The sequence below is a fragment of the Triturus cristatus genome, chromosome 8 (assembly GCF_964204655.1).
Source record: "Triturus cristatus chromosome 8, aTriCri1.1, whole genome shotgun sequence".
NCBI lineage: Eukaryota > Metazoa > Chordata > Amphibia > Caudata > Salamandridae > Triturus > Triturus cristatus.
In genome coordinates, this window is record NC_140591.1 from 967,561,132 (window position 1) to 967,582,497 (window position 21,366).

Here is a 21,366-nt window from a genome sequence, read left to right on the forward strand (position 1 = left end):
ACCTTGACACAAAAGGCTCTACAGTGCTATGTGAGACATCAGCAATAGGGTTAGCCACCCATGTAATCAGACCAACCACAGACATTTCTGAAAAGCAGACAACTTTGGGATTACAGGGTGGTATGTCTTACGTGAATCCCATGACATTTTCTTACCCACAATGCCCTGCAAACGTCAAATTTTACTTGAAATCAATAATTTCCTTACATTTCTGTGATGGAATCTTCAGGAATCCATAAAATTCCTATCACACAGCATTCCCCCACTTCTGCTGTTAAATACGCTTCCCCACTTGTGGGGTTAGGCCTAATGCACATGACAGGAAGGGATTAAACCAAGGTCAAGAGGAGTCCCCACGCTAGGGCTCCCATTGACCTTTGTTTGATTGGCTCCTCTCACGGGCACTAGGCTCACCCACATAAGTGGCACAGCGTATTCATCGGCACAAGCAGGATAACGCTGGGTGGTAGGAATTTTGTTGATTCCTGTGGATTTTGGAATTTTTCATCAAAGAAATGTGAGGAAAATGCATCCTTCAGGCAAAGTTTGAGGTCTGCATGGCAGTGTGGGTGAAAAAAGCCCATGGGATCCACACAAGGCTCACCACCCTGGACTTCCCTAGTTGTCTAGTTTTAAAAATGTGCAGGTTTGCTGGGTTTTCTTAGGTGCTGACTGAGTTAGGGTCCAAAATCCACAACTACCCACTTTGGAATGAAAGGGTCAGTTTTGAGTGGAAAAATGTGATCTATCCATGTTGCGCTTAGGGACATTTCCTGCTGCGGGCACTAGGCCTACCCATACAATTGAGGTACCATTTCTATCAGAAAACTTAGGGGAATGCTGGGTGGAAGGAAGTTTGTACCTCCCCATAGATTCCATAACTTTCCATCATAGAAACGTGTGAAAATTTTGTTTTTTTAGTCAAAATGTGAGATTTGCAAAGGATTCTGGGTGAAACAAGCTGTTGAGAGCTATGCAAGTCACCACATCCTGGATTTCCCTAAGTGTCTAGTTTTAAAAAATGTATAGGTTTGCTAGGTTTCCTTAGGTGCCGGCTGACCTAGGGCCTACCATCGACAGCTGCCCAATTGACAAAATAATGGGTCACTTTTGAATAGAAAAACATGATATGTCCAAGTTGGGTTTTGGGCCGTTTCCTGTCACAGGCACTAGACCTACCTGCACAAGTGAGGTACCATTTTAATCAGAAGACACGTGGGAGCATATAATAGTAGGATATCAATTGGATTTTGCTGCATTTGTGTCTTTCAAAGGTAAGCCAATGTGTAAGAAAGAAGACTTTTAGAAAACTCCCTTCTAAATCATATACACACAGATTCAGAGATGTACAAATAACCACTGCTCTTAAACCTCATATCTTGTGCCAAATTCAGAAATACATAGGTTACTGTGATACCTATTTGTCACTCTACATATTTCACCATATGAATTGCTCTATACTTAGTGCACAATGAAAAATTATTGTACGGTGCAGCTCAGTTGTTGGCTCTGGGTATCTTGATTCTTGGAAAACCTACAAATCCTATATACCGTCACAACAAAAAGGATTGAGTGAACGTAAAGATAAATTGCTTTTGTAAATCGGCCATCATGACAAAAAGTTACAGATGAAAAAATTGTGAAAATTGGATGTTTTTTCCACTTCCTTTCAATTTCTCTTTATTTCAACAGTTCGTTTTTTGAGGGATCTACACATATGACCAATTACTAGATTTGGAATTTCGTCTACTTTTCAAAAAGATCTACACTGGTTACAACCACAAACTGGAAGTAGTTTGAAAGCTCAAAAACTAGGCAAAATATGCTACCTCTTTGAAAAATTCTAAAACTGTGGTAAAAGATTCGTTTTTTTAATTCAGTTCTGCATGCTTGTTAAAGCTGGGAAGATGGTGACTTTAGCACAACAAACCGTTTGTTCTATTACAAAGTGTTGAAAACTAATATGGAATTAAAATAGTAATCTTGCTTCCAGTTACTGGGCAGTGCAAATTGAGATTTCACTAAGAAAGAGAACTTCATTGTTGGCAATAACATTAAGTAAATATATTCCTGGCCCCAAGATTGGTGGTTTCTGTACCTGGATGTTTGGCAGATGTAGTAATCGCATTAAAAGATTACTGCTGCTACTTGTTTTGGGTGGCTCTTTCGGTAGTATCTTAGTTGTGATGTTAGTCAGCAGCTTGACACAGATTTTCAAGGAAAGGCAGACTTTTCCTAAATTTCAGTGAATCTAAAGAAAAGTTAGAAAAATCTCTCTCTTGAAAAACAATCTTTCCTGTTACACATGAGAGGGTCACACTAATTTCCTCCAATTGATAAATTGTAACTTATTCAAAGACGCAAATGAAGTAAATGCTGGTTATAGAAAACCTTGACTATTACTAACATTTTATGGAAACGAGTGGTTTAACAATTCAAAGCAATTTTTTGATATTTTTACAACTAGTCACAAGACTTTACATTATTACCCAGAGGTGGTCTGCATCAGGAATAAGTGCTATGGTCTTCTGCACTTAACGGCATTGGCTGCAGCAACTTCTCTTTTCTGAGTTTGACAATCGGCAGATTGGATACAAGAAAAATATTGAATTTAATGTTTTTCCAGGCCTGTTCTAGGGCGGTATGACCACTGCAGCTGCACCTGACACTGACCTTAGAGACACAGTTAACGTGCCTTCTGCAAAGAGTGTGTACCATGTAGACCACAAAACTATATTTTATGTCGATAGCCTAGTGGATTATTGCTTTTGTCACAGAGATCCTTTTGTCACTTGCAGTTCATAAGTTACAATCTTAATAGAGCACAGTTACCTATGAACTGTCATTAAAGAGTTGCACACAAAATGCATGGTGTTGGTTATAAGGTTATTTGTTTCCCAGTCTTTTATTATCCTAGTGTTACGTAAAAAGGGTTTGTTTGGGTGGCAATACATTTTCATTAGAGGAGCCAAACCCAACCACTATGATACATTTTAATTCCTGAGTTTGTGCTTCTCTAGACCAAGCACTCTTAAAATATACTGCACACTATGATGGATGAAATGTGATTCCTACACCTTGTAATCCTCACTGTCTTATGTAACATATCCATACTATGGAGCGATTTACACACCTACGATTCATGGTCTCTGCACAATGTGTTTGTGATGTGAAGTCCTCTGACATCCTACACTAGTATGAGTAGTGCTATAGAACAAATGAAATACATGTGAGAGGAGGGATATGGATAGATATGGGGCATTGCTGGAGGGAGGTAGTGAGGGAATCATTGAAGAAGGAGGGCATTGAAGAAGCGCCAATAAAGACTGTTGCACCAGGCGCCACCAGCGTAAAAGTCAGCCCAGTATTTTTCTATTTCAAACGCAATACCCAATTTCTAGCCATTTCGTTTTCTCATGGTCTATTGCTTATTGTGGATGTTTAGTACACAATGGACAAGAATTGTCAATGCCAAGTGCTCTAGCTTAAGAATCAAAGTGCCTTTTGTGCCACTGATGGGTTTAGACACCCAATAAGTCATCATACAGGCTCTCTGTCACTCTTCTTTGCACTCATGCATCCATTCATCAATCCACTGAACAACTCTTCAATTCACCTAATAACACAATCACAATAAAACACACATAAATTCAGCAGCATATGCAATATAACTTGTAAAACAACATGCTTCCAACTAAATACAGGGGACAAATGAGTTAAAAAACAAAACTAAACATGTCACAGGGTGTCTGTCTTGCAAAGATATTGTAAATAGTTATTCATTGATTTAAAGTTCAAGAATGGCCGCCACATTTAGAACCAATGTGATGGCTGTCTTGGAAAAGAATGATACATTATAGACAATGGCATCCCATAATGGTCTCCTGGTTTAGAGACAGTGACCATGTGGAATGCAATGCACTGTCGATGAAATGGAAGGCAAGCAAGCAACCTGTTATGACTGCCTGGACAACTGCAGTGTCCCCATAAGAAACATTCAAATAAAATGAGGAGAAGCAACCAAATGAAAGGAGAACTAAAATGGGAGAAAGTTCATAACTAAAGGACTGGCCAACTAGCCCTGGCAGTGAAGCACATTCATTTTCAGGTGGATGTACAGATGAGATCAGAAAATGCTGTCATTCACCGGCTAAAAGGGCCAATAACTGATGCGGACCTTGCCTCGCTAGGTCGCTCCCCAGCCACTGCGCTGCCCCTCCGTGTGCCGCCAGGTTTGTTTTTGCTCCGTTTTGCTCCGTTTTTGTTCCTGCCTGCTGCCCTGTTCATGCCCTGATTCCTGCTCCCTGTCCCTGATTCCTTCCCTGTTGCTGATTTCCTTCCCTGGTTCCCGCTCCCCTCGCCCGCCTCCCGCTCGCCCATCTCAGTTTCCCGCCGCTGCTCCCCTGCGGCCCGCCCCCCCGCACATCCCATTGGCCACCCCACTCCCGCCTCCCAGCTGCTCCTCCCTCCCTCTACTCCTCTTATGGAGGCCGCGCAGCGGCAAGGAGAGCGGACCTTGCCTCACTAGGTCCCTCCCCAGCCACTGCGCTGCCCCTCCGTGTGCCGCCAGGTTTGTTTTTGCTCTGTTTTGCTCCGTTTTTGCTCCTGCCTGCTGCCCTGTTCATGCCCTGATTCCTGCTCCCTGTCCCTGATTCCTTCCCTGTTGCTGATTTCCTTCCTTTCTTCCCGCTCCCCTCGCCCGCCTCCCGCTCGCCCATCCCAGTTTCCCGCCGCTGCTCCCCTGCGGCCCCGCCCCCCGCACATCCCATTGGCCACCCCACTCCCGCCTCCCAGCTGTTCCTCCCTCCCTCTTCCCCTCTTATGGAGGCCGCGCAGCGGCAAGGAGAGCAGACCTTGCCTCGCTAGGTCGCTCCCCAGCCACTGCGCTGCCCCTCCGTGTGCCGCCAGGTTTGTTTTTGCTCCGTTTTTGCTGCTGCCTGCTGCCCTGTTCATGCCCTGATTACTGCTCCCTGTCCCTGATTCCTTCCCTGTTGCTGATTTCCTTCCCTGATTCCCGCTCCCCTCGCCCACCTCCCGCTCGCCCATCTCAGTTTCCTGCCGCTGCTCCCCTGCGGCCCCGCACCCCCGCACATCCCATTGGCCACCCCACTCCCGCCTCCCAGTTGCTCCTCCCTCCCTCTACCCCTCTTATGGAGGCCGCGCAGCGGCAAGGAGAGCGGAACTTGCCTCGCTAGGTCGCTCCCCAGCCACTGCGCTGCCCCTCCGTGTGCCGCCAGGTTTGTTTTTGCTCCGTTTTGCTCAGTTTTTGCTCCTGCCTACTGCCCTGTTCATGCCCTGATTCCTGCTCCCTGTCCCTGATTCCTTCCCTGTTGCTGATTTCCTTCCCTGGTTCCCGCTCCCCTCGCCCGCCTCCCGCTCGCCCATCTCAGTTTCCCGCCGCTGCTCCCCTGCGGCCCTGCCCCCCCGCACATCCCATTGGCCACCCCACTTCCGCCTCCCAGCTGCTCCTCCCTCCCTCTACCCCTCTTATGGAGGCCGCGCAGTGACCGCGCAGCGGACGCACGCAGCGGGCGTGCCGCTGGCGCGCCAAAGGCAAGCCCGTCTGCGCCCGTCCGCGCCCGGTCCACGCCCAGCACCAGAACCCCTGGACCCCACGCTCGCCACAACGCCAGACTCAGGTATGATGCTGACTCCCTCCACGCACTCAACGCCGGACGAAACAACACCTGCTTCCAGGCTGCCCCAAAACGGACCCACGGTCCCTTCGCCTGCCGCACCTGCATCTTCACCTGCGACAGAGCCACCAAACCTCCAAGGACGAGACCCAACAACCTCCGCTGCATCCTGCTCAACACCCGCTCCGCACGCAAACACGCCGTCGAGCTCTGGTACCTGCTCGACACCTCCGACCCAGACGTGGCCTTCCTCACCGAGACCTGGTGGAACGACTCCTCAGCACCCGACATCGCCATAGCCATCCCGGACGGCTACAAGATCACCCGCAGGGACCGCGCCAACGGAATCGGAGGAGGAATAGCCATCGTCTACAAGTCCACCCTCAAGGTCACCACCCACGCAGACGACACCCTCAACACCGCCGAACACCTGCACTTCCGGATCCACACCGACCCCAACACCACCCTCAGAGGAACACTCATCTACAGACCCCCAAGGACCCCGGGCTCAGTTCAGCGACTCCATCGCCGACTTCGCCAGCACCCACCCACTCGCCTCCACGGACTACATCCTCCTCGGGTGCCTGAATTTCCACCTTGAGAACAACAACGACGCCAACTCCGCCACTCTGATCGAAAACCTCGCCAACCTCGGTCTCAGACAACTCGTCACCGCACCCACCCACACCGCAGGCCACACGCTGGACGCCGTCTTCTCCACAAGCACCCACGTCGCCTTCGACCACACCTCCGAACCCCACTGGACCGACCACCGCTGCATCCACTTCACCTTCAAAAAACCAACCACGCACCATCGCACCCAACAGCTGCCGCGCCGCTGCTGGAACAAAGTCACCGAAGACCAGCTGACCACCACCCTCGCCCAGAACCAACCTATCAACCCCACCTGCCCTGACGCCGCAGTCCGCAACCTCAGACAGTGGATCAACGACTGCGCCAACACCCTCGCCCCACTCAAGAGACCATCCAACAAGCACGCCAGCAAGAGAGCCACCTGGTTCACCGACGAGCTCCTGACCTCCAAACGCGCCTGCCATAAGCTGGAGAAGAAATGGCTCCACAAACGTACGCCAGAAAACCAAGCAGCCCACAAGGACGCCACCCTCAGACATCACCACCTCATCAGACTAGCCAAGAGATCCTCCTTCAAAGACCGCCTGGGTAACAATGCACAAGACAGCAAAGAGCTCTTCCGCATCGTGAAAGAACTCTCCAATGCCAACGACATCCCGCCCTCACAAGAACTGTGCGACTCACTGGCCATCTTCTTCCACCGCGAGATCGCTGACATCCACGACAGCTTCAACACCACGACTGCACCAACGATGCACGACTCCACCCCCCCCCCCCCCGAGATCACCAACAGCGCCAACCGCCTGACCTCCTGGGCCAACACCAACGACGACGAGACATGCAAGATCATGAACTCCATCCACTCAGGATCTCCGTCAGACCCATGTCCACATCACGTATTCAACAAAGCAGACGCGGCCATCGCACCCCAACTACGGAAGGTCATCAACATCTCCTTCGAAAAAGCGACATTTCCGGAAAGCTGGAAGCACGCCGATATCAACGCCCTCCTTAAAAAGCCCAAGGCGGACCCCAAGGACCTCAAGAACTTACGACCCATCTCCCTGCTCCCGTACCCGGCAAAGGTCATCGAGAAAATCGTCAACATTCAACTGACCCGCCACCTCGAAGACAACAACATCCTGGACCCGTCCCAATCCGGATTCAGACGAAACCACAGCACCGAGACAGCCCTCATCGCCGCCACAGACGACATCAGACGCCAACTGGACAACGGCGAAACATCAGCCCTCATCCTCCTGGACCTGTCAGCCGCATTCGACACGGTCTGCCACCGCACCCTAAAGACACGCCTCCAAGAAGCCGGAATCCAAGAGAAGGCCCTTGACTGGACCACGTCCTTCCTCTCCGGCAGAAACCGGAGCGTCCGCCTCCCACCTTTCCGGTCAGAAGCCACCGACATCATCTGCGGCGTCCCCCAGGGCTCATCCCTCAGCCTGACGCTGTTCAACATCTACATGGCCCCCCTCGCACAAGTGGCCCGCCACCACAACCTCAACATCATCTCCTACGCCGACGACACCCAGCTCATCCTCTCCCTCACCAAGGACCCTCACACCTCCAAAACCAACATTCACGAGGGTATGAAGTCCATCGCCGACTGGATGAGGAGCAGCCGTCTGAAACTGAACTCAGACAAGACGGAGGTCCTCATCCTCGGACCCACCCCCTCAGCCTGGGACGACTCATGGTGGCCGACCGCTCTGGGGACAGCACCGACACCCACCGACCACGCACGCAACCTAGGATTCATCCTCGACTCCTCCCTCTCCATGTCCAAGCAGGTCAACGCCGTCTCCTCCTCCTGCTACAACACCCTACGCACGCTCCGCCGGATCTACAAGTGTATCCCGACCGAAACAAGAAGAACAGTGACACAGGCCCTCGTCAGCAGCAGACTGGACTACGGCAACGCACTCTACACAGGAATTCCAGCCAAACACCTACGGCGGCTACAACGCATCCAAAACGCCTCTGCCCGACTGATCGTCAACGCCCCCCGCCGCAGCCACATCACCCCCCTCCTGAGAGACCTGCACTGGCTCCCCGACGACAAGAGGATCACCTTCAAGCTCCTCACCCACGCACACAAAGCACTCCACAACGCCGGACCAGCCTACCTGAACAGCAGACTCAGCTTCTACACCTCCACCCGCCAGCTCCGCTCCGCCAGCCTCGCCCTCGCAGCTGTCCCCCGCATCCAACGTATGACCGCCGGTGGCAGATCCTTCTCCTACCTCGCCGCCAAGACCTGGAACACCCTCCCAACCCACCTACGACAGACCCAAGACCTACTCGCCTTCAGAAGACTCCTCAAGACCTGGCTCTTCGAGCAGTAGTGGCACCCCCCCCCCCCCTTCCCCCTCAGCGCCTTGAGACCCTCACGGGTAAGTAGCACGCTTTACAAGTACCCTGATTGATTGATTGATTGACTAAACCGTTACCCCATACAGTTCGCTGTCATGGATAAGCAAAGTGTCAATGATACTAGGACAGACCTGAGAAAGAACAGAGATAACCCAAAGGCCCTCTATGTATCAATATTGATCTATATTATTATATTTGGATCCTTATATTAATTAATATTTTTTTATTACAAGATCCTGGCAGACAACTAATAAGAGATTCTAGCAACAATTATTATAGTTCACATCTTCTCCTCCCAGGTGTTGTCAGAGGTAGCAGCCAACACCAAAATCCTTCCCTAGAAAGGTAATCTGTAGCATTTCATGCAACAAAATACCTATCTTTAGGCTTTATTACAGAAAAATAACAATCCACACTTAAATGCCCATTTATTTTAACATGTGATTTTCCCAATCACTATGAAAGGCCTAACTTGTTCATCATACCTTTTCATAAAAAACAGATCAGACCTATGGCAGGAGATTTTTTTTCCCAGTGAACCTTATCATCATAACTAGCTGCGGCCTCCTGCACCGAGTGTAGGCTTTTCCACAAGGCAACGATCAGAGCTTCTGATGCATATAGAGATGAAGCCCTTGTTGGTAATTGTTAGAAATGGGATTTCTGGTTGGCTAGGGTTTGCACCTAAGCCAGGCAGAAACCACCACTCTAGTCAGAGCAAAGGAGTTACACGCTGAAGATAACCCCTGCTCACCCCCTTGTTAGCTTGGCACGAGCAGTCAGGCTTATCCCAGAGGCAATGTGTAAAGCGTTTGAGCAACACACACAGCAGCATCACAAGAGGCACACCACAAAAGGGAACTCCACACAAGGTTATATAAAAAAATAGTTTTGTATTGTCATAAACACATTAGAAACATAATCACACAATATACACTGTGCCAACTGGCACTAGGCAATATTCACTTGGGATTATATACAGGATCAGGCCAATCGTGCCATGGTCAGAACCATCAGAACAGGTTAGTAAAGGTAAAAGACAACCAGTAACTACTGGTACAATAATGACCTAAGCATTATCACATTGACATTAGACACCGTCCTAAAATATCATAGCATGACATTAGGCATAAACACATTAGGCCCAAACCTCATTAGCATACATACATTACGCATTAGGTCTCACCAGCATAAACACATTATGCAAAAACCTCATAAGCATAAACATATTACGCAGTTTCTCATTAGGCATAAACACATTAGGCCTAAACAATGGGCAGAAACGCCTTATGCGTCATCATATTAGGCATACACCATCAGCAGCCGCAGTGCACCATATCATTATTACTGCACACTGGGGTACTCAGCAGAGCACATTGCACCTACTCAGAATTAGCAAGGCACCATTGCAACCCCTTATGCCAATACATCTGGCATAATCTGCGCATCATCAGCAGGTCCCCATTACCAGGACATTCTCAGACGGGGGCCCTGTCCTGGGCTCACCCCGCAATGCCCCGTTTCCAAAGGAAAAGACTATGCCTACTTATGGGTTCCTCAAGCAGCTGCCCGCGATCTGGCGGCCCAGCTGCATACACCAACTCTTGCCCCAACCTTGGGGCAGCATAAAAAGTGACTTGGGCAGTCTCAGGGGTGGGAAGCCGTCCCCTTGCTCCCTCTCCTCTGCTTTGACTGGAAACAAAGGACGCTCCCACCCTCATAACGACTGGAGCTTTCTGCCACAAAGCTCAGCCCCACTCACCATTCTTTGGGGGCTGAGCGATTTCAAGTGGCAGGCACTGCACCCGTCTCTCCACCGATGGGGCAGACTCTGGTGCTCCTCTCCTACCCCTCGCGGGTAGGAGCACAATCCTCCCTGGCCCTTCCCACAACCAGGCATAGGCTGCGTCTGACTTCCAGCCTCCAGAGCAGCTTCTTCCCCAGCTCCGCTTCCCAGTACATTCACCCATGTCTTGGGTGAAGCCTCCTCCCGGCGGGGTCGAACAGCCCGCTCTCGGCCTCTGATGGCCTGGCACCACTGTTTCTCTCTGGTCCTTGTGGGCTTTACTCTCGGGCAGCATGCGGGGCTCTCTCCAGCTCACGAGAGCCTCGCCCACAACCAGGCTTGGTTCCTGCCTGGCTTCCGCTTGAAGTGGGCACCAGGGCTCCCAACAGCTCACGGGAACCCTGCCTGGCTGGGCCTTAGCTCCGCCCAACGTCAGGCAGCTTTGCCTGACTTCCGGTTCACTGCACGATCGTGGCGGCCGGCAGCTCCTCTCTTCTTTTCCCTGCGGCAAGTGTGGGGTGGGCTCCGCCGCTAACCTCAAACACGGGGTGGGCAATCGCTCGTCAAATAAATCCTCAATGCGGGGTGGGCACCCGTGAAATGAGCAGCAATGCGGGGTGGGCACCCACTCGTTTAATTCAGCATCAATGTGGGGGAATCCTACGGCGCAGCCCAGTGCTGCAGATTACAAATAGGAGCGCTTTTCTCAGCTGGCAATTTTAAATATAGCGCTCATGAGGTGCTAGGTCCTGCACAGTTCAGGGGGCAAAGCTGGGCCCAGGCAGGCCAGCACACAGGGCCCTCCAGCAGGGAGGCAGTCCCTCGTAGCAGTTCCTCCTGGCGCCCAGTAGAAGCAATAGGCCCCCCAAGTCACAGGAACAGCACACCATTTTCATGAGGTCACAGACCCAGTATTTCTACATATTTCCTCTTTGTCTGCAGCACAGGGCTTTTGGGGAACCAGTCCCAACTGGTGCTGGGGGGATTTGGAGCACTCTGTTGACAGGGCTCCTCTTTTCCATTGTTAGGTGGGGGCTCGTCATCAGACACACCACAGGGGGGTGGAGCCAGCATTCACTAGGGCAGGTACAATCCTATTCAGGGACCAGGGACTACTCCTCCCACTACTCCAAATGCAGATGTCCCATTCAGCCTAGTGCTGACTCACCCTGCCTGTTATGTGCCAAACCTCGCCCGCTGCACACTCCGCAAGGCAAACGGAAAGAGAAGCCTTTTGGGAGAGGACCGTTGTCCGTCTCCGCGAGATGCGGGAGTTCTGGAGGGCCAGAGCTCCCAAACTACCCTTCCCGGCCTCCCCAGCTAACATGACACGCGTGCACAGGAAGTGACGCGGAGCGGGTCCGGCCGGCTACATAAGCCGGAGCCTGTGGAGGGAACAGTGCAGATTATTCCGGCTTCGCAGGAGGACGCCGCGGAAACAAAGGAAAACGGCTTCCAGATCTCCCGGGTGGGGGTAAGGGTAAGGCTGTCGGTGACACCGCCTAGAGTCATTTTCTGTTAAAACGCGCTCCAGCGCTAGCGGCTGCTATCGCTGTGCAGAAACCACAGATACATTTGCATAATGGTGTCGGTGACACCGCCTTGAGTCTTTTTTCTCTGACAAGAAGCGCTCCAGCGCTAGCTGTTGCTATCGCTGTGCAGAAACCACAGATACATTTGCATAATGGTGTCGGTGACACCGCCTTGAGTCGTTTTCTCTGACAAGAAGCGCTCCAGCGCTAGCTTCTGCTATCGCTGCTTAGAGAACACAGATACCTTTGCATTTCATTACCACGAAAGTGAGGGGACACTGGAGCTCTCTCGATTTTGGACATTGGATGTTGTGACTGGTATTTTCCTACCAGGTGGTATATCAAACCTAAAACACCAAGGGCACCTAGGATGGGTATTGGTGATCATGATGGTTATTGATGCATTACAAGTGAATTAAGCAATCAAAAAGCATTACAAGTGTTTTACGTGTGTATTGTTTCGTCTTAGCAGGGGAGATATGAGAGGTCGCTGAGGCAAAGCATAATCCCTTCTCTCCTTGTGAGGCCCACAGTCACACCCTTTATGGTGGGTAAGGTATGCCTAGTAGAGCAGTGTTCCGATACAGGAAGAATGAAGTGCTTTACTTATGTTTATATGTTCGTTTGTCCACAGTTCATCCTCGGAGTATTACCTGTATGTGATACTATTGACAGACAAAACCAGGTAGCTCATAGAAGGCCTGATGACGACACAATCGTCCTTCTTGTTGTAGCTGCCAGAAAAGTGTTCTTTTTCTTTACAAGTAGATACACATGTCTTAACAAGAAAGGTGTGCGATAAGCTGTATTGGTGCCACGCTCAGTGTATCTTAACTATCGTTTCTTTCCACAGGTCTCCCTCCCCGCTGTTCCCTTCCTTTCCTTCCCCCGATTGACCCCCTTAAATGTCCGTGCTATTATAGCAATTCGGAGATTGAGGTTGTCAATAGGTGGACCCCCATTGAGCAACGAGCCGATCCTGAGAGGCCTCCGAGGGTGCGACACTGCCCCTCCTGGAGCAACACACACCTCACCAGCCCCTGTCACTCAAAAGCCAGACATGCAATTCACATCAGGCAGGCAGACACATAGCACACAGAAATGCCAACTTTTAAAAGTGGCATTTCTAAAATAGTTATAATAAATCTGAGCACACCATTGCGCAGCATTTATTATCACTATTCCAAATATACCAAACTTGACCACGCCGCGCCTCTCATATCAGGAATAACCACTGAAACACTTATCAGGGAATCCCCAATGCATTCCTATGGGAGGGCAGCCCCACAGTAGTGAGAAACCAAAATGGCTGTTTGTCACTACCAGGACATGTCACACACTTAAGGTACAGGCCCTATCTTTTACCTACAATGCACCCTGCCCATAGGGCTAGCTAGGGTCTACCTTAGGGGTGACTGACATCCAGTAGAAGGGGGGGGGTCACAGACATGGCACACACTTTAGGTGTCACGTCACAGCGGCAGTAAAACTGCGCGCACAGGCCCTGCAATGGCAGAGGCGTGGGATAGGTTTGAAAGGCTACTTTGGTGGGTGGCGCAATCAGCGCTGCAAGCCCACCAGTAGCATTTAATTCACCAGCCCTGGGTATATGAGATACCACTTTACAAGGGACTGACAGGTAAATTAAATAGGCCAAACAGGTGTAGACCAATCTTACCATATTTATCACAGAGAGCACACGCACTTTACACTGGACAGTAGTGCTAAAGTACCCAGAGTCCTAAAACCACCAACACCATGTCAGAAAAATGGCTCGGAGAAAGGCAAAAAGTTTATGGATGACCCTGCAAAAAGGGCCAAATCCAACAGTAATTTCTCTTTATTGCATTTCCATCACTATGTATTCTAAGTAGCGATATTGTTTTGGGGGGAAAAATCTTGAGCAAACTCCAGGTGAGACCTGTTGAATTCAGAAATGTGTCTAAAGTTCAGACAGGTATACCATTTCGGTTTCATCCATAGGTTTTATTACTGTTTCCGCTCAAATTACAAATAGGCAGGAAGGACATAAATAGGGAATACTGACCAACACTGTAAAAAAACAAACAGTGAAAACAAATGTATCTCAGTGCCGGTTTCTGAACGAGGTAAGAGGATATTCGTAGCACAGAAAATCTTTCGTTGATTACATTTTTAGGGCAAAGCACCCAATGACACAGCATATTTTTCTATCTTAAAAAAAGGCAAAATGTTGCCATACCTTGGCTATTTGGACAGGCCCCTCCCTGCAGGGCAAATTTTGAAACCCTAGTAGTCTTTACCATCACTAACAAGTACATTTTTTGTGGATATAATCTGAGGAAAACTGTTATAAAAGTCTAAATTCATACTTTTTATTATGTTAAAAATGGGTTTTACCACAGGTAGAGCGGGCTCAGTATTTAAGACATGAAAATAGTGCTATTTAAAAGGCTCATGGAATGAGTTCTACATGTTTGCAAGGGATTATGACAACCTAATCTTAAAGATATAAACGTGTGTATAGAGCCATCACAGAAAGGAGCCTTCCATAGTTTAAAAATAAAAAAGTGAAAGATTGAGGGGATTATGGAAAGGGAAAGCAGACCCTAATTGGGATTAGGAATCGAACAGATAGTCACAAGCATAGGGGTAAATAAAAGGAGAACAGGAATTTGTCATGAGAGAAAGAGGCAAAGGGGGTGGAAATGGGAAATAGCCCACAGTGAAACACTTCTGGACAGGTACGGAAGATAAACAAGTTGAAAAATAATGACAATTGTAAATGGTTTGTCAGAACAAACATTTGTCGAGTTCAGAACAGATTTTTAATGGAAGAAGTTTGGGGATTTCAGATATCCGGGAGCTCTTTTCTTGATTTATGCCTACTCTACATATTTAAAAGCGACCTATGGGATTCAAAAAACAAATTTACAGGTAAGTACATTTACAGAAAAAACCCTGCATAGAAAATTGTTACAGAAAAATCCCAGCACGTGGAAACCACAACAGAAAAAAGGTATTATAAAAAATCAAGCCTTTCCTTCCGCCTCAAGAAATTCGGCCTGCAGTACAATCCCTGGTGATCTAGCGACTAGAATATGGTCAGGTGACCCCTTCGGGGCTTCCTAAAGCGAGCTTGGCCCCTCTCAGAGCCACTCTCAACGCATAAGCCAGGCTCATCACAGGCTCCAAAAAACACGATCACATTACACCTGACCTTTTGAAACTTAACTGGCTGTCTATTGAAGTGAGGATACTGTTGTAATCTCATTATAATATGTGTTCCCCTTATTGGTACATTCCGTTTCCCCCTCTTCCTTCCCATTCCTTAGTAGCCTCCGTGAGAGTTCATGATAGAATATTGAGAACAGTTTCTGTGAGGCAGGAGAGTGATCAGAATAAAGGCTTTTCTATCTTACCTGCCTTGGATTCTGCATGTTTTCTTTGGAATTCAACACTGGCGACGACCTGCGTAGGGGGCAGCTGATCATCTCCCCTTTGAGTACTCTCTCCTGGATTTTGTGGATACACGATCGTCTGCCCATCTCAAGTGCTGCCTGTTTTCTTATGACCATTTGGTGAGGTGCCAGCTTGTGTTCTTTGTCCAGTTCCGGTGGAATTTCCAGCGCATCACAAGTTATTTCCGGGAATATATTTGATCGGTTGCTTCAGCTTCTGCAACCTACTGAGGTGGTTTTCTCTGTAGAACATTTTGTTACCTTGTTCAGCTGCGGCCTCAGGAGCAAGTGCGTATCCCTCCGGCCTTGACAGCGGTAAGGAAAGAGACATTATATAATTAAAACCATATCCTCTGTTCTGCTGTAGCCTATACTTGGTGTGTTTGGACCCTCACGTCGGTGCCTTTGTGCTGAGGGTGTTGCGTTTCCCTCAGGTTGAGGCTCCCCATGGATTCGCGACCATAATTTCTGCTCCTGAACTTTACGCCTGCCACGTAGTTTGAGTGTACTATTTGCGGTCATCCTGTGCCTCCGTCTGTGCAAGGACTTTCACTGTGCCCCTGATTTCACTCGCATTGTTTCTGCACTAATCACTCCCTGGGTGTGGGAGCCGTTGCGGCTGTGCCAATCGCTTCAGACGCTATTCCCCTCAGGCGGGGACACTCCTCATCGCTGCGTCATCCTGCACAGCTCTGCCTGCTGCCCTCCATCAGTGCTCTAGCTCCCGTTGTGATTTCCTCGCCGGCGGCCTCTTGTGCTTCCAGGCCGGCGGAGTGCTTCTTCGTCTGGGGACTTCTTTCCTGTACCTCGGAGGCTCCGGCGCACCATCAGCAAGGGGGCCGTTCTTTCCTCGGCTCCTCCCCAGTGGTATCCGGCGCTCCAGCCTCATAGTAGCCGGTTCCTGGGCGATTCAAGAATCTCTATTGAGTTCCTGTGCTTTTTCAGTGCTCCCACGGAAGGGGTACGATTTCTCTGTGCCCAGCTATTTTCCATCAGCGCTCCGGTGTTACAAGTGCCGGTTGTTTGTGGAATGCTGCTGTCAAGTAAGCTTTTCTCACAGCACCCTTTTGAGGCCCCTTTTACTGCTTGTGTTTACTTCCTCATCACTACTGCATTGTGACTTACTCATGTACTGTGAGCTACCTAATTCGACCTCTGTCAGACTTATTTGTTTTGCGCAGTGAAGGACTTTGCTTGGGACTTTCATTTTTGTGTTTTATCGGTCTCACATAACATTTTTCCATCATCATCAGTGTCAGCCACTTTTTTCCTTCTTTCATTAACTTTGGTTCTCGCTGTACCTTGAAACCATTACATCTAGTATATCTTCAGCATTTTCCTTGTCCTTTTTAGCGTGCCTTTTTTTTTTCTACATGGGCACTCCAGGTATTTGCCAACCACCGTCCTTCCTGAATGAATGTGGTGACCCTGAGATACACTGGAAGGATTGGACTAAATTGTTTGAATCATACCTGATCGCTATGGGTGGTGAGAAATTCTCAGCTTTGCGTAAACAACATATACTGCTGCATAACTTAGGTGTTCACGGACGCAAAGTGTATGAAACTCTACCTGAACCTGAAGTAGATGATGATGATGAGTACGATGTTTATGATATTACACTCATGAAACTAGAGACACACTTTGGAGACAAGGTCAATGTTGTTCTTGAACGCCAAAAATTCTTTAGCAGAGTGCAAGGGAAGAATGAATCAATTAATAACTATATTGCAGCTTTGAGAGGACTCACACAGTTATGTGAGTTTGGGGATCTTAATGACTCTCTCATAAGAGACCAACTTGTCAGATGCACGAACAACAGCAGGGTTCAAGAAAAACTACTTGCTAAAAATCCCACTCTTAAAGACGTAATCTCGATAGCACAGTCGATTGAACATTCTGCTAAGTGCGTAAAAGAAATGAAAGTTAAAGAAGAAATTGTAGCTTCTGTCCAAATAGAGGCCACTAACAACAAAGTACTTAAAGTGTCTAGCAAAGGGGGCAATAAAGAAGTTACGACCAACAAATCTACCAAAGAAGGTCATGGACTAAAGTGTTTTAGATGTGGTAGCAGCAACCATCTGGCCAACAACCCCTTGTGTACAGCGCGTAGTGCTTTATGTAAAAAGTGTAATAGGAGAGGGCACCTAGAAAGAGTGTGTAGAGATGGCGTGAATAATACTGTCAATGTGATCAATACCAATGAGGAACCACAAGCTAAATTTGTGTTTCAATTGAAAGATAGTGATGCATGCTCAAAACCTAACTATCCTAAGTGTGTAGTTCTCTTTGATAACAAACCATTAGAAGTATATGCTGATTCCTGTTCCCCGTTCACGTTGATATACATTAAAGACTTCGAAGAGTCTCTGGGTCTTAGCAAAGAAATGTTAAATCCTCCTGATATTTCACCAGAGGGTTACACCAGAGACCCCATTCCTCTCGTGGGCATGGTAGACAGCCACATAGACTTTAAAGGAAGATCCACAGTGGGCAAAGTGCATATAGTTGAAAGTGGAGCTAATCTTCTAGGATGGCAACATCAGAAAGAGTTGGGGATCATTTTAGACCCCAATGACAAAAACCAAGTCATTCTACTTGACAATTCCAACAGACACAAACACCTGCAGGATGCATTTCCCAAACTTTTCACTGATAAACTAGGTAAGTTACGAGACTTTCAACACAAAATCAAGGTTAGACAAGGTGCCAAGCCTGTGGTACACAAAACACGTCCAGTACCCCTTCGTCTTAGAGAAACCCTCAAAATGGAATTGGATAAGTTGTGTGAATTGGGTGTCATTCAACCCATAGAAGCTTCAGAATGGCTAGCACCATTAGTTCTTGCATCTAAGGCCAATGGGCAAGGTATTCGTCTTTGTGTGGACCTCTGCTGTCTAAATGAAAACATCTGGGTAGAGAGATTTCCTCTCCCCAACATAAACGAGATGTTAAGTACCATGGGGAAGGCATGTTTTTTTTCAGTCATTGATTTATCGATGGCTTATCATCAAGTAGAACTTCACCCAGAGTCAAGACCTCTGACAGCATTTACCTCACCTTTTGAGGCCTATATGTTTGTAAGCATGCAGTTCGGTCTCGCCTCAGCGGCTTCCATCTTTCAAAAAATAATGCAACATGTTCTTAAGGGCGTCAATAATACCCTTTGTTTCCAGGATGACATACTGATGTATGGGGCGACGGAAGAAGAACATGATGTCACCCTCAACACGGTGTGCCATAGACTTTCGGATGCAGGTCTAACAGTGAAACTTGAAAAATGCAAGATCAAAGTCACGTCTGTTGACTATTTGGAGCATACTATTTCCAAGGATGGTTTTAGACCCAAGTTCAGCTTAATTCAAGCGGTCAAGGATGCCCCGCACCCATCTAACAAAAATGAACTTAAATCTTTTCTTGGATTAGTGGAATATATGTCCAAATTCGTTAGAAATGTCTCTGATTTATGCGATGGATTACGTGAGCTTCTCAAGAAAAACACAATGTTTGAATGGGAAAAGAAACACAGTGAAATGGTTGAAACGATAAAACAACGCATTCTTGAATCGCCTGCCTTAGGTATATTTGACCCTAAGAAAAAACACTGTATTAACTACAGATGCATTGAGTAAAGGGTTAGGTGCCATGCTCTCTCAGAAAGGAGATGGTGAGGAAACTGTCATAGCATTTGCATCCCGGTCCCTTAGCTCCTCAGAACGGAACTACTCAGTTATTGAAAGGGAGGCATTGGCATGCTTTTGGGCAGTGCACCATTTAAAATTTTTCTTGTGGGGTAGAAAATTTGTTATACACACTGACCACAAGCCTTTAACTTTCATGTTTTCATCCAAACATACCCAAAGTATGTCTCCACGTATAAACAAATGGGTCCTGGGTCTAGAGAACTTTTGCTTTAAAGTGGAGTACCCACCAGGCCCGGAGAACGTGATTACTGACTATTTATCTAGGTCTCCCCTCATGGGCAACCATAGTGAGGAACCTTTAGACGTCCCCATTTTTTCAATGCATCTCCCTTCTCTTACTATTGATGAATGGGACAAGAGTATGAAGGAAGACAAAGCCATGGAGGTACTCAAAGACTTCATCATTAAGGGATGGCCTAAAAATCTGTCTGACGTCCTTGATGTAGTCAAAGATTTTTGGGAGGTGAGGCTTGAGTTATACCTCATGTCTAGTCGGATACATCGTGGTGGCAAAATCATTCCACCCATGGATTTGAGGGACAAAATAATCGACCTAGCCCATGAGGGACATTTAGGCAGGAGCCTCACTAAAAACAAAGTTAGGAGTTGCTTTTGGTTTCCAAAAATGGATTCCATGATCGAACTCAAAGTTAAAGAATGCACAAGCTGTGCTAAAAGCGACAAAAGCAAAGTTCTTCATAAAGCCCCTTTATCTCCTGTCGATGTACCGATGGTTCCATGGACCAAACTGGCCATGGATGTAATTGGTCCTATGGAGGCCCTGAGTCCTTAGAGAAGGTTTATGTTTGTTCTCGTTGATTACACCTCCCATTGGGTCAATTTCAAATGTACGCCAACCACCACGACGAGCAAACTCATCTCTTTCTTAAAGAACATTTTTGTCTATGAAGGTATTCCAGCCTCCCTCATAACAGACAATGGAGTGCAATTTATTTCTGAGACAATGAGGGAATTCTTGGAAGAGCTAAATATAAGGCACGAGAAGACTGCACTCTACTGTCCGAAAGCTAATGGTCTGGTAGAGAGGGTGAATCGCATGGTGAAAGAACACATTCAATTAGCCATCACCAATGGATTCAATGTTGAAGATTCCCTTAGAGAGTGTATTTGGGCATACCACACCACTCCCAACTGTGTTACTGGAGTGTCGCCTTTTGTGTTCCTGAGAGGGAGGGAACCTAGTACCAAAATGAACCCCAGGTGGTTGGAGGGTGGGAAAAGTGTATTACCTGATCTAGACCAGAGCAAGGAGAAAGTCCATCTACATCAACAAAAATACAAGATTTGGTATGACAAGAAACATGGGGTCAAAAATCTTGATTACAAAGCAGATAGTCCTGTGGTTGTCAAGAAACCTATTCACGTGCAACCAGGGTCGAGCAAGTATTATGCTCCCCTACGAGTGGACAAGGCAGGCAAGAACGTAGTTCGCCCGGAAAATGGACAGACATGGAGTAATGATAGACTTGTGGACATTTCCTAGAAATGCTTACTCTCTCTTTATTTTCCCCTACATAGGGAGATGTGCTGTAATCTCATTATAATATGTGTTCCCCTTATTGGCACATTCCATTTCCCCCTCTTCCTTCCCATTCCTTAGTAGCCTCTGTGAGAGTTCATGATAGAATGTTGAGAACAGTTTCTGTGAGACAGGAGAGTGGATGATCAGAATAAAGGGTTCTCTATCTTACCTGCCTTGGATTCTGCATGTTTTCTTTGGAATTCAACAGATACGTTTTAAAGTAGCTTGCCTAACACACGAAGCCTTGCATTACAACACTCCAGCCTATCTGGCGAACAAGCTTGTTCTTTCTGACTCGGGTCGGAACTTATGAAGTATGTCCACCCTACTCTTGAAACCTCCCATATTAAAAAAAAAAGTACATTCAAACATGCCTTCCCCGGTCTTGCTCCTAGAATTTGGAACGCTCTTCCTACTGAGATTAGAACCAATCATTACACCGCCTCTTTCAAGAAACATGCCAAATGGCTTTTCCTGAGTGAACATTAACTGCATCAACTTGTTCTCTTTCTCAAGTCCCCTTCTTGACAGATTTGACATTTTTTCTAATATGTTGTTCTCAATTTTTTTTATGCTTGTTTGATAAATTGTTATTTTACGCAAGGGCCACTCTGAAACTATACTAGCTAGGTAGATTACAGATTTGTCATTTATTTTACTATGTCGTTCCGTGTCACTTTATGATTGTTCTGCTGAATGTTACAGGAATTCCTTTGCATTCTATGGCTCGTCTGAAACGGAAC